Below are 11,040 nucleotides of genomic sequence, written 5' to 3' on the forward strand. Positions count from 1 at the left end.
CAGATATATTAGAAGAAGGTGGTCATTTTGCACAAAATTTTACTAGCTTCTCTTTGGCCACAGCCCAATCTTGAGTATGAACTTTGTGGTAAACTATTAAAAGACAGTATTTCCTTGAAACGATTCTTTTTTTTTTTTTTTTTTTTTTTTTTCCAGTTAAAGGTTAAATGTCCATATACTTGGTCTCTATTTTCGTCTTGGAATTTGAAGGGAATACAAATCACCACATGGGTTTCCGAGTAAGTAGTCCCTTCAGGATGCCACCTGAGCCCCTTGGCAAACACAATGGCTGCTCATGATGCCAGCCCTGGATGTGGCAGATAGAGGGACTAACAGTAATTGCTGTTTCCAACCCTTTTGGAAGTTTCCAAGCTGTCTTTGGCATCTGTTCCATGCATGCTCTGCTGGCAGCTAGGGAGTAAGGGATTTTGAAGATACTATTAACATTTTTTGTCAATTAGGAAATGTGTGATCAAATAATTGCCCTAAACTATTCAAGATGGCCCACCTCAGAGAGCTGGAAGGAAGCAATGGAAAGCTGTCTATACCTCACCTTGGGAGAACAGTTTACTTATGGTACGTGGTTGAATGAAAAACCTAAATTATGAAAGATTCTTAGGGCTTTGCTTGTCCACATGCCTTGAAAAAAAATCTGCTTATTTGAAGATTCTTTATCCAGTGCAGGTTGCTGGCAAAATAAACCGTTCTATTTTTTCCATGTGTATCATGGGACGCTCTACTTGAGTGCCCATATTGATGCTCCTTCCTCCACACGGTAAGCATGTTCCTCCTGCCTCAACCTTTCTAAATATTACTTGTTTCATCTGCACCAGGATGAATTCCTGATTTTGCCATTTAACAGTTGAACGACCTTGGGTAAATCCCATAACCTTCTTACACCCCGGCTTCCTCATCAGTAAAGTGAGGATGATGACTGTACTTAACACTTAGGGTCGTTTTAAAGGTTACCAGAGATAATGCCCACAATAAATGCATAACAATCACCTATTATTTGAATGTAAGTTATTACAATGTTAGTAACCTTCTCTATTGACATCACTATCATAGAGTGTTTTCTGATTCTCTGTGCAGAAGTCATCCTCTGCCTGCTCTGATTTCCCACTTGTAGGTATCAGCATCCTTATCTTGGAGTGCATCATTTCTGACCTTAGGTATCAGTTAACATATACATTGTCTCCCCTGTAACTTCTGGGAGTCGGGAAGTTGATTCACCTTCATGTCCACATTTTCTTGAATGGTAATATGCTCAGGGAAACTATTTATGTATTCAATTTAAACATTTATTTATTTAAAATATTTATAGCATAGATATTTCATCTCCTTCACGTTTTGAAAGGGATAAACAAATAACATGTCCATGTAAGTTAGAAGGTCTCAGTGGGGCCACCTATTACTCATGCTTGGATGGGCCTCACAGTCTCCTGACTGGCCTCCTTGACTCCAAACCTTGTCTCTGCAGCTAAGTTCTCTGGACAGAAAGAATTTCCTAAGGCATAAATCTGATGGAATCACTCCCTTGCTTTATTTCCTGCAATGGCATTACACGGTCAGGCCAAACGTCAGCATTGCCACAGATGATATTTCATAATCTGCTGACCCCCAATCTCTCTTTTCCAGGTTCATCCTCCTCTCTTCACGTCTTGCAGTTTGTGGCACCCACACTGGACTACTTGAAATGTGACATTTTCCAGACTCTCTCTCCCTTCTGTTCTGTGCACCTTTCTTTTCTTCTGGAATAAATTCCGTACCACTTTCTATGCTCATCCAGCTTCCTGTGACTCATCCTTTAGGATTCAGTTTAAATGTGACCACGTTCCCTCACTGAGGAAGCCTCTCCAGGTTCTCTCTATTTTGGTAACTTCCCTGTCCTATATGCTGTCTTGTCAGACTCTGTGTATTTCCAGTGTAACATTTAAGCAAAGTATACAAATATCTTATCATAGGTATAGGTTTCTCATCTCAGACTGTAAAACTCTTGAGTGCAGAAGCTCTCAAATATCCTCATTGTCTCTGGAAATTCCCTTCTGAGAGGTCTCAGACCTCTGATAAGCCACAAACACCCTACTACTTTCTGTCCTCATATACACCCACTCCCTGCCTCATTTTTAGTTAAGATGAAACTGTATAAAGTTTGTTTCAGACACCAACCTATTCAATGTTTTCATGCAGTTCACCCTTCCTATAAAATTCATTCCAACTTTATTCTCTTGATCAATACTTCACTTCTTACTGAGTGTTATCTCAGGGATTATTTCCTCTAGAAAACATGTATGAGTTAACTCAGTTTGAGTTAAGTACACTTCTATGTTGTCTGACACATATAACATGCATGACCTCAGCTTCCTTCATGGGTACATTCGCATTTTTCCTGACAAAAATCTGCTGACCTCCCGGTGGCTGGTAGTCTTCTAGACTATTATTTGTCAACCTTGGCACTACTGAGAGTTGAGACCAGGGAATTCTTTGTTGTGAGGTGTGTCCTGTATAGTGTAGTATGCTTAGCAGCTGACCTAACCTCTACGCACAAGACGCCTATAGCGTGCATTCCCGTTCCCATAGTGCTAAAATGTCTCCGACCATTGCAAAATATCACCTATGGACAGAATCATCTTTGGTTGACAACTGCTGCTTTAGAACCTAACTCTAAAACTTAAACTGCCTATATTTGCTTACAGTGACGGATGGGTATTTAACCCATTAAAGGCCACTTTTTTTGTATGGTGTTAATTATTGATAAAATATACATGATTAGAACTTAGCACATGGATTCTTTTTCTCATTAGTGTCATTTCCTCTTATTTCAAACAGGGTCTTCTAGATTAAAAAAGTATCAAAGCTTTTTTATTTGCTGACAAATACACAAGTCAAGAACCAAAAAAGTATGTATAGCATTGTCAAAAGTAATTGACAGCAAACACCATGGATGGATGGGGAAAATCAACCTAAATATTTTGCCAAAGATTTGAGGACACAGGCAAGTAGTTCTATTCATCTACTGCTATTTTTGCACTTACATCAATTGTCTCAATCACATTGGTATTCATTACTTATATTTTTTAAATCCTAAACCACAGTATGAATGAAATCTATTTCCTCCATGATCTGGCTATGGAAACTAAGGGATCATCAATTTTTTCAATTTAACTCTATAACTGAGTTTTATGCAATTCAACATATTATAAACACTTTTCCATATGCCTAACTCTTTAATACATTTTTAGGACCTTGCTCCAGGTACTTACATTCTGGTGGTTATCTCAGATGTAATGAAAGACTAGAGTCAGTGGGGAGGGTATGTATGGGGAAGTCCATGTGGTTGCAGAGGCTTCTCAGGGCAATAACACAGGTGATTTTGAAGAATGAGAACGAATCTTTCAGGTAGACAGGCAATGAGAATGTACCAGAGGATGGCACTAGAATGTAAATCAATGCATGTCTTTCTTCTTAAAAATTATTTTGCGACAGAAAACACAGCAATGTAGAGGACTTAAAGTCTGGTCCAAGCTTCTTAGTACTTGGAAGACTGGTTACACTTTTCAGACAGAAAGAGGTCTATTGACTATACTTTGAGTAACTCTGTTGTAGGCATAAAGAGCAACATATATGGGGGCACCTGGGTGGCTCAATTGGTTAAGTGTCCGACTCTTGGTTTTGGCTGAGGTCACAATCTCATGGTTCATGGGATGGGGCTCTGCGTTGGCCTCTGCACTGGCCTCTGCACTGGCTGACCCTCTGCTCTTCCCCACTAGTGCTGTCTCTGTCTTTCTCAAAATAAACAAATAAACTAAAAAAAAAAGCCAAAAAACAACACACAAAAAAAATCTGTGGACTTGAGTCACGATATCATTTTAGTAAGCTTATCTTATCAGAATTTCTGAGAATCTAAACGAGGGCATAACATTGAGTATGATGAAGGTAGGAAAGGAATTAGGAGGAAACAAACAAATAAGCAAACAAAATCATTCCTAGAAGGGTGAATAGGATCTATATCCTGGTATTTTTTTATAGGTTGATATTTGAGTGAAGTGTATATGGAACTCTCCATACCGTCTTCACAATTTTTTTTTATAAATCTAAAACTATCCTACATTAAAAAAAATGTTTATTTACAAAAAAGGCAAAAGACATGAAAAGAAAGAATAGCCAGAACCATAGGAGAAGGTCAGCAGAAGAGAGCTATTAGGCCAGGTAGGGCACTGAAAAATTGGAAAAGGATTAAGTTCCCAGTGTTTTCACAATTACAGAGCCCTATCCTTAGCCCCTCCATCATCCCTTCTTACCATGTGTGCCCTTGCTCTCACTTCCTCCTATTACTAATTAGGCTGTTTTACGTGAATTTCAGCATGCAATATTTCATATTTAATAACCCTGCATCAGAAGAAATGGGAAGTCAAAGAGGCTGGAATTTATTGCCAGGTGTTCTGGAAAGCATCTGGGGCATTTATAGTGAACCCACAAAATTCCTCAATACCCTGAGGAATCTACAACCCACACTTTCAGGAATCCAATAAGTTTCAGCTGAGAATCCTATAAATACCACAGGACAAGGGCCATACCCTGATCAAGCTCATTCGCTGGATATTCAGGAGACAGGAAGTTAACATTCAGGGGTAGCCATAATTGGCCTTTGCATTTAGCACCTTGTTAACATAAATTGAGGAAGTTCACACCTCTAATCTCTTGTTACTAATGTCAGCCTGCTAAAATCTGAACTCAATAAGATGAGATTGGCTTGCTAGAAAAGCTTATTTTTCTCAACAGGGGGAAAGGAATCTAAATGTTTTGACTGAGAGACCGAAATCTGACATAGAGGTATCTTAAATCTGGAGGGCAGCTTCCAAAGCTGAAGGTTAAAGTCATAAGTTACTAAGGATGTCACTCAGATTCTCCATGATTTTTGTCATTTTAAAACATCACTTTATATTCCCTCTTTTCTTGTACCTTATCCTAGAGCCAAATTGATTAATATGATGCAGAAAAATACAGCCTGTGCTTTCTCTCTTCTTTCCTTTGCTCACAATGTACCCATCATGGCAAGTACTATTTCCTCTTATCATCCAAAGCCAAAACCCCACTACTCCCTAAAACTCCTATTCAGATTCATCCTCTTTTAAACACATCCAGGAGATTTAAATTCCCATTTCCCCTTGAAGTGTTCTTTAATCCTTCAAATATCAATGTTTATTTCATTGTGATTATTTTCTTTCACATAACAAAACTTGATACCTAAGGTTTGTTATTTATTCTTCCTTAGCAAAGTGGCATGTTTTTTACAGGCAGAGAATTCAAATCTCTCTATTCTAATGGTGCCTAAGCTAGTGCTAGGATTAGTAATGGCACTCCCAAGAACAAAGTCACCTTTTGTAAAGCTTCCTGTTGGGGGCATTGGAATAGCAATCATAAGTGATAACCTTTCAAGTCAGAAAAAACGTCCCTCTTTGAAAATGTCAGAGTGTGGGCCTTTATAAAAGCAGTTAGGGATCACCTGGGTGGCTCAGTCGGTTAGGCTTTCTACTTCTGCTCAGGTCATGATCTCACGGTTCCTGAGTTCAAGTCCTGCATTGGGTTCTGTGCTGACAGCTCACTCAGAGCCTGGAGACTGTCTTCGGATTCTGTGTCTCCCTCTTTCTCTGTCCCTGCCCTACTCACTCTCTCTCTCAAAAAACAAAACAAAACAAACAAAAAAAAAAACCATAAAAAAATTACAAAAAAAAATGCACTTGGAAGGATTATCTAAAAAGAGATGAACAAGGACTTTGGGATTAAGATGACAGAGTAAGGCTGATTAACAGAACCCCTCTCCCCAACCAAGAATCGAATGAAATAGTAATTTAATATAACAAGAAAAATTTACTATCAGCAACCAAACATGGAAAAGAAAGCCATCTAAGGCTTCAGAAATTAGAGGTTGGGGAATTAAATAGAAATTTACATAGTAGCTCAGTGTCTGTATACCTCTGCAGAGCTGTTAATCTTAGACACTTTACTAATAAGCTAAGCAGAATTTTTGCCATTAGCTCAACGTTTTCAAAAAACAAACTAAGTGCATATCCTTAAATTTTCACTGCTCTTACTGGTCAGCAGTGGATATGGTCACTGGAAAAGCTGGTAAAAGAAGGAAAGTCAAGTCTCCGGAGCTCCTCTGGAGTCAAGTCAAAGCACAATGGTAACTACTCAATGAGAATGGATTGCATTCTACAACTGGGAGAAATAAAACTTGATAAATGACACTTAGCCAAACAGTTTTAAAGAGAAGAGGTAATATAAAAACACTGAGCACCCTCTATTTTGGATGCCCCCCTTCCCCATGCCACTAAGCTCCAGAGGGATGGACAGAACACCAAATACCTAACACTCAAACCATCTTTTGGTGGAGAAAACAAGCTAGTTCTGGATAAGTAAAGAAAAGATTCAATGTTCACAAAGTCACCAAGCTGCCCAGGGGTTAGCAAAATTACAAAAGAAAATGGCATAGCGAGTACTAAAAGGAAAAATAAACAAAGAAACAAAAGAACATTCCTCATCAGTGTTACACTTCACAGCAAATATAATTGCTACATGGATTTAATAAGCCAAAGTCTAAAAGACAGAAAGCTAAACTAACAACAAAAGATGTAAAGCTATATTGAAAATATGATGAGGGAAACAATATCATTACTTAATTGATAAACAAGTTGGAATCAGCAAGGAACCAATCAGAGTCAGCTGAAAAATCAAATTAAAAAAAAAAAAAGCTTGGGATAGTCAGAAATACCACAAGGCAAGAAAGGCAAAAAACAATTAAACCAATTAGATAGATAAGAAAAACTGATACATTTGAAATAGAGAAAAGTTAGAAAGCAACAAAGAAAGGATATGTGTTTCCAAATTTTTCATAGAAGAACATTTCCCTGAAGTGAATATAGACTAAATTGGCAGATGCTAAGAATAGACAATATTTCAGCAAAATGTTATACAGAACAATCAGTGCCAATATGCACCATGTCTAAGTTATTGAACTTCAAATTCACAGAAACTTTTTCAGGCATTTGAACAGAAAAAGCAAATTACCCACAGGTAAATATAACCCACAGGTAGATATAACCAGACTTCTTTCCACGGGGATAAGTGATGCCGGAATATAATGAGTCTTTGTCTTCAAAGATCTGAGGCAAAGGGACACCTGGGTGATTGAGTCCATTGAGCCTCCTGACGTTGGCTTAGGTCATGATCTCGAAGTTCCTGAGTTTAAGCCCCACATTGGGCTTCCTGCTGTCAGTCGCAAAGTCTGCTTCGGATCCTCTGTCCTCCCCTCTCTCTGCACCTCCTGGGTTCATGCATGCTCTCTCTCTCTCTCTCTCTCTCAAAACAAAACAACTGAGCCACCTAGGTGGTTCAGTCAGTTAGCCATCCAACTCTTGATTTCAGTTCAGGTCATGATCTCACGGTTTGTTAGTTCTAGCCCGTCTTGGGCTCTGTACTGACAGTGTGGAGCCTGCTTGGGACTGTCTCTCTCTCCCAATCTCTCTCTGCCCCTCCCCCGCTCACTCCCTTTCTCTGTCTCTCAAAATAAATAAATAAACTTAAAAGAAAGATCTAAGGCAAAGAAATTGTACAGTAAGGATATTACACATAATTTAATCAACTGAATCAATGGAAAAGACTTTATATGCTTTTATTTCTAATTTAGATTATTAATACCTATAAGATAGAAACCTTGAGTGATTGTAGTAGGTCATATAACACATTGCATATACAAATATTTATGGAAATTTTGAAAGAAATTGTAAGGTATTAGTAAGTTTATATTATCAGGTAATAATAAGCTAGAGGAGATTAAAGGTTGAAATAAAATGTGAGATACCAAAATGAGCTGAACAGCATGGTGGTTTGAGAAAGGGGGGAATTACTGCATTTGAGCAGTCTGACAGTTGTTGACAGTAGTGGCTTTTGAGTGCAGTAATGAAGGATGAGTAACACATGGAAATGCAGTGATGGAGAGAAGGCAATCCAAATTGTAGGACCAGCGTGAGCAAAGGCATGAAGGCAGAAACTGTCTGATTTCGCTCTGGATAGCGTAAGTCACATCAGCGTGGCATGGCGAGGCTAGGGGAAGGTAGTAACAGAAGAGTGGGTTGACACAAATTTGGGGAAAGCCTTATACACTGATATGTTATCCGTTAACCAGCATGAAACCACGAAAGCTTTTGGAAACAGAAAAGGTATTTTAGTGTCTACTTTACAACGTACATAAAAGGTTAATACAGCAATAGCTTCTGTAATAACTGAAATGACTTGAATATAGATCCTTCCATTACCCCGTTTTATTTTTTCCTCCTTCAAAGAGACAGAAGAGATGCATGACTTTCAAAGGGTGTCGTGAAACCATTTTTAGCATTAGACATTTATTAGATATCTACTATGTGTGAGATTACTGTTCTTGGAGTAGGATCAGTAAATACCCAGCATTATTTCTGTATTTACAGTTCTGTGTTGTGATCGTTAATGTTTAGCAGGACAACCTTAAGTTTTGTAAGTAAAAATACTTAGCAGGATTAGTAAGGTAAGAGAAGCAATACACTGGTTTAGACAGATTGCCAAAATGGTTAGGGACCATAGACTAAATCTCAGAAACCAAGAAAATTCAATTACACTAGGAATCATATTTCCTAAATATTCTGCTTTTCTGAATTCTACTCTCATGAGTGAAGCACTGTGAAAGATTGGCTCCTTTCCCCCCCCTCCCCACCATGTTTGGGAATATCAACTGCATCAATCATGGTCAAATGTGTACCCCCTATAGAGACGAACAAGTTCTTTTCCCCATGACCTGATAGTTAGCATAATGTGTTGAAAGAACATTGATTAAATCTTAGAATGTTATTATTAGCTGTGTATTCTTGGCCATGAGAATTAGCCTCTGGGACTGTGAGGTTCCTTATCTGTAAATAGGAAGAATACTAAGTAGAACCCATGGTTATTGTAAACATTAAGTGAGTTACTGCGTAGAAAGGGTTTGCAATGGTATATTTTATATGCAGAATAGATAGTAATCATTTACATTTTCTTTTATTTTGTCACTGGTCTTGGAAGCAAGAAACCTGAATTTTTTATGACTCACTTTCGCAATGTGATCTTGTACAGACAATGGAGCAATTAGAGCCTTTGTCTATAACATATCTCTTATGTTTCTTCCAGCACCGAAACCTGTGAGGTAAATATTGTATATAGATTGTTGTAAAGGGTGGTTTAGGATGCAGGGGGATGAAATCATTTAATGCTGCTGCCTGAATGACTATGAAAGTTTGTCTGCTGGGTGCCTACAATGTAAATCATCATTTCCCAAAGAGTGAGAAAAGCTCACACTATGGAGATCATTCCCATTGTGCATAGATGACCTTTACTCTTACTTTGTCCACATTACCGTGGGTGATGTTCTTCATATACGGCAATTTCACTTCCAAATGAAATTCCTGTGTGACCCACATACACAGACTTACTCATGTTGATCTGATCACTAGCTGGAGCTTGTGCATACCAAATGCTGCAGTTTAGGCTCTTTGGGAAAGAATTATTTTGGAAAAGAATTCATCCAGAAGCTAATTAGAGAAATGGCAGGACTTCCATTTTCTGTTTCCATCTCTTTTCTCTTGCTTTTTTAATAGAGTCTGGAAAGTGATGAGCCAAACTTGAAATGGCAAGTGGTAGGAAGTGGATTTGATTGCCATTTTGAATTTTTTCAACTCCCCTTTATATTTTAGGATAACTAATGATGTACAAAAAGTTTGAGAGAACTCCATCATACATAGGCTTAATATATTTTTTAATGATATTTATTCTTGAGAGAGAAAAAGAGAGAGCATGTGAGGGGGAGGGGCAGAGAGAGAGGGAGATACAGAATTCGAAGCAGGCTCCAGGCTCCCAGCTGTCAGCACAGAGCCTGATGAAGGACTTAAACTCATGAACTGCAAGGTCATGACCTGAGATGAAGTCAAACGTCCAAACACTGAGCCACCCAGGCTCCCCACATATGTAGATTTAAAAAAAAAACCACTTGTGGCCTACATATATGAATATTGATTTCAAATTTCGGTCAGGTTGTATTTTACAGGCCAGTTAAGGAACAATCACACTTGAAGAATAGCAAATAGTGTAGAAGACTGTCTTAAGTTGTATATTTTCTGTTTAACTAGTTTTTTTGGCATTCCTGCCAAGTCTGGTTCTTGTGAAAAATAATTTATTTCTTCATTGGGTGACACTGAAATCTATTTAGGCAACTGTGATATGGATTTATACTCTGCTGAACTGTCACACTAATTTAAATGCCTTGGTCTTATACGGAGGTTGCTCAAAATTCAGATTGGGTGTGAAAATATTCTAGACAGAAACTCCACTATATTAGGAGCATTATGAAGGGTCTTACTACATTTTCTCTAAAATTAAACTTAGGCCTAAGGGGTACAGGAAACATTATCATTTCGTTTATTTAGATCCATGGATTCAGTGGGGGTGACAGCTACTTATTTCAAAACTAAAATATCATCTGCAAAGATCAACTCTGTTCCCTAGCCAAACAAAATTCCATTAACTAACTTAAATTGGACTTAATAACAATCACATAAACCAATTAGTTTCAATTTTTAACTCCATTAGCAGTATTATTCATCACGGCATTGCCAGATAGAGCTGTGCTTCTTCAGACTTTCAACGGATTAAATAAATATAACCTGGGGTGCTAATTATACAGTGATGATGCAGACACTTCAAGATTACTTCTCTTAATATAGATAGAATTTTTGGAAAATAACTTTTTAAAGAAAATGTCCTTCATCCAAACTGCATTTTCTCATTTTATATTTTAAAATGAATGTGTGTCTCTAATATATAATTGGATCCACAGTCACCTGTGGGTTTTGATCATAATCACTCCTTTCCATGAATATCCAATAACCTTTTATTTTTACATTCTCTGCAAAATCTATGGCTTTCTAGGTGCTCTAATCTTGGGTAGTTTTGTAATCCTTTATGGTTCACACAGAA

The sequence above is a fragment of the Panthera uncia genome, chromosome B1, assembly GCF_023721935.1.
Source record: "Panthera uncia isolate 11264 chromosome B1, Puncia_PCG_1.0, whole genome shotgun sequence".
In the NCBI taxonomy this organism is placed as follows: domain Eukaryota; kingdom Metazoa; phylum Chordata; class Mammalia; order Carnivora; family Felidae; genus Panthera; species Panthera uncia.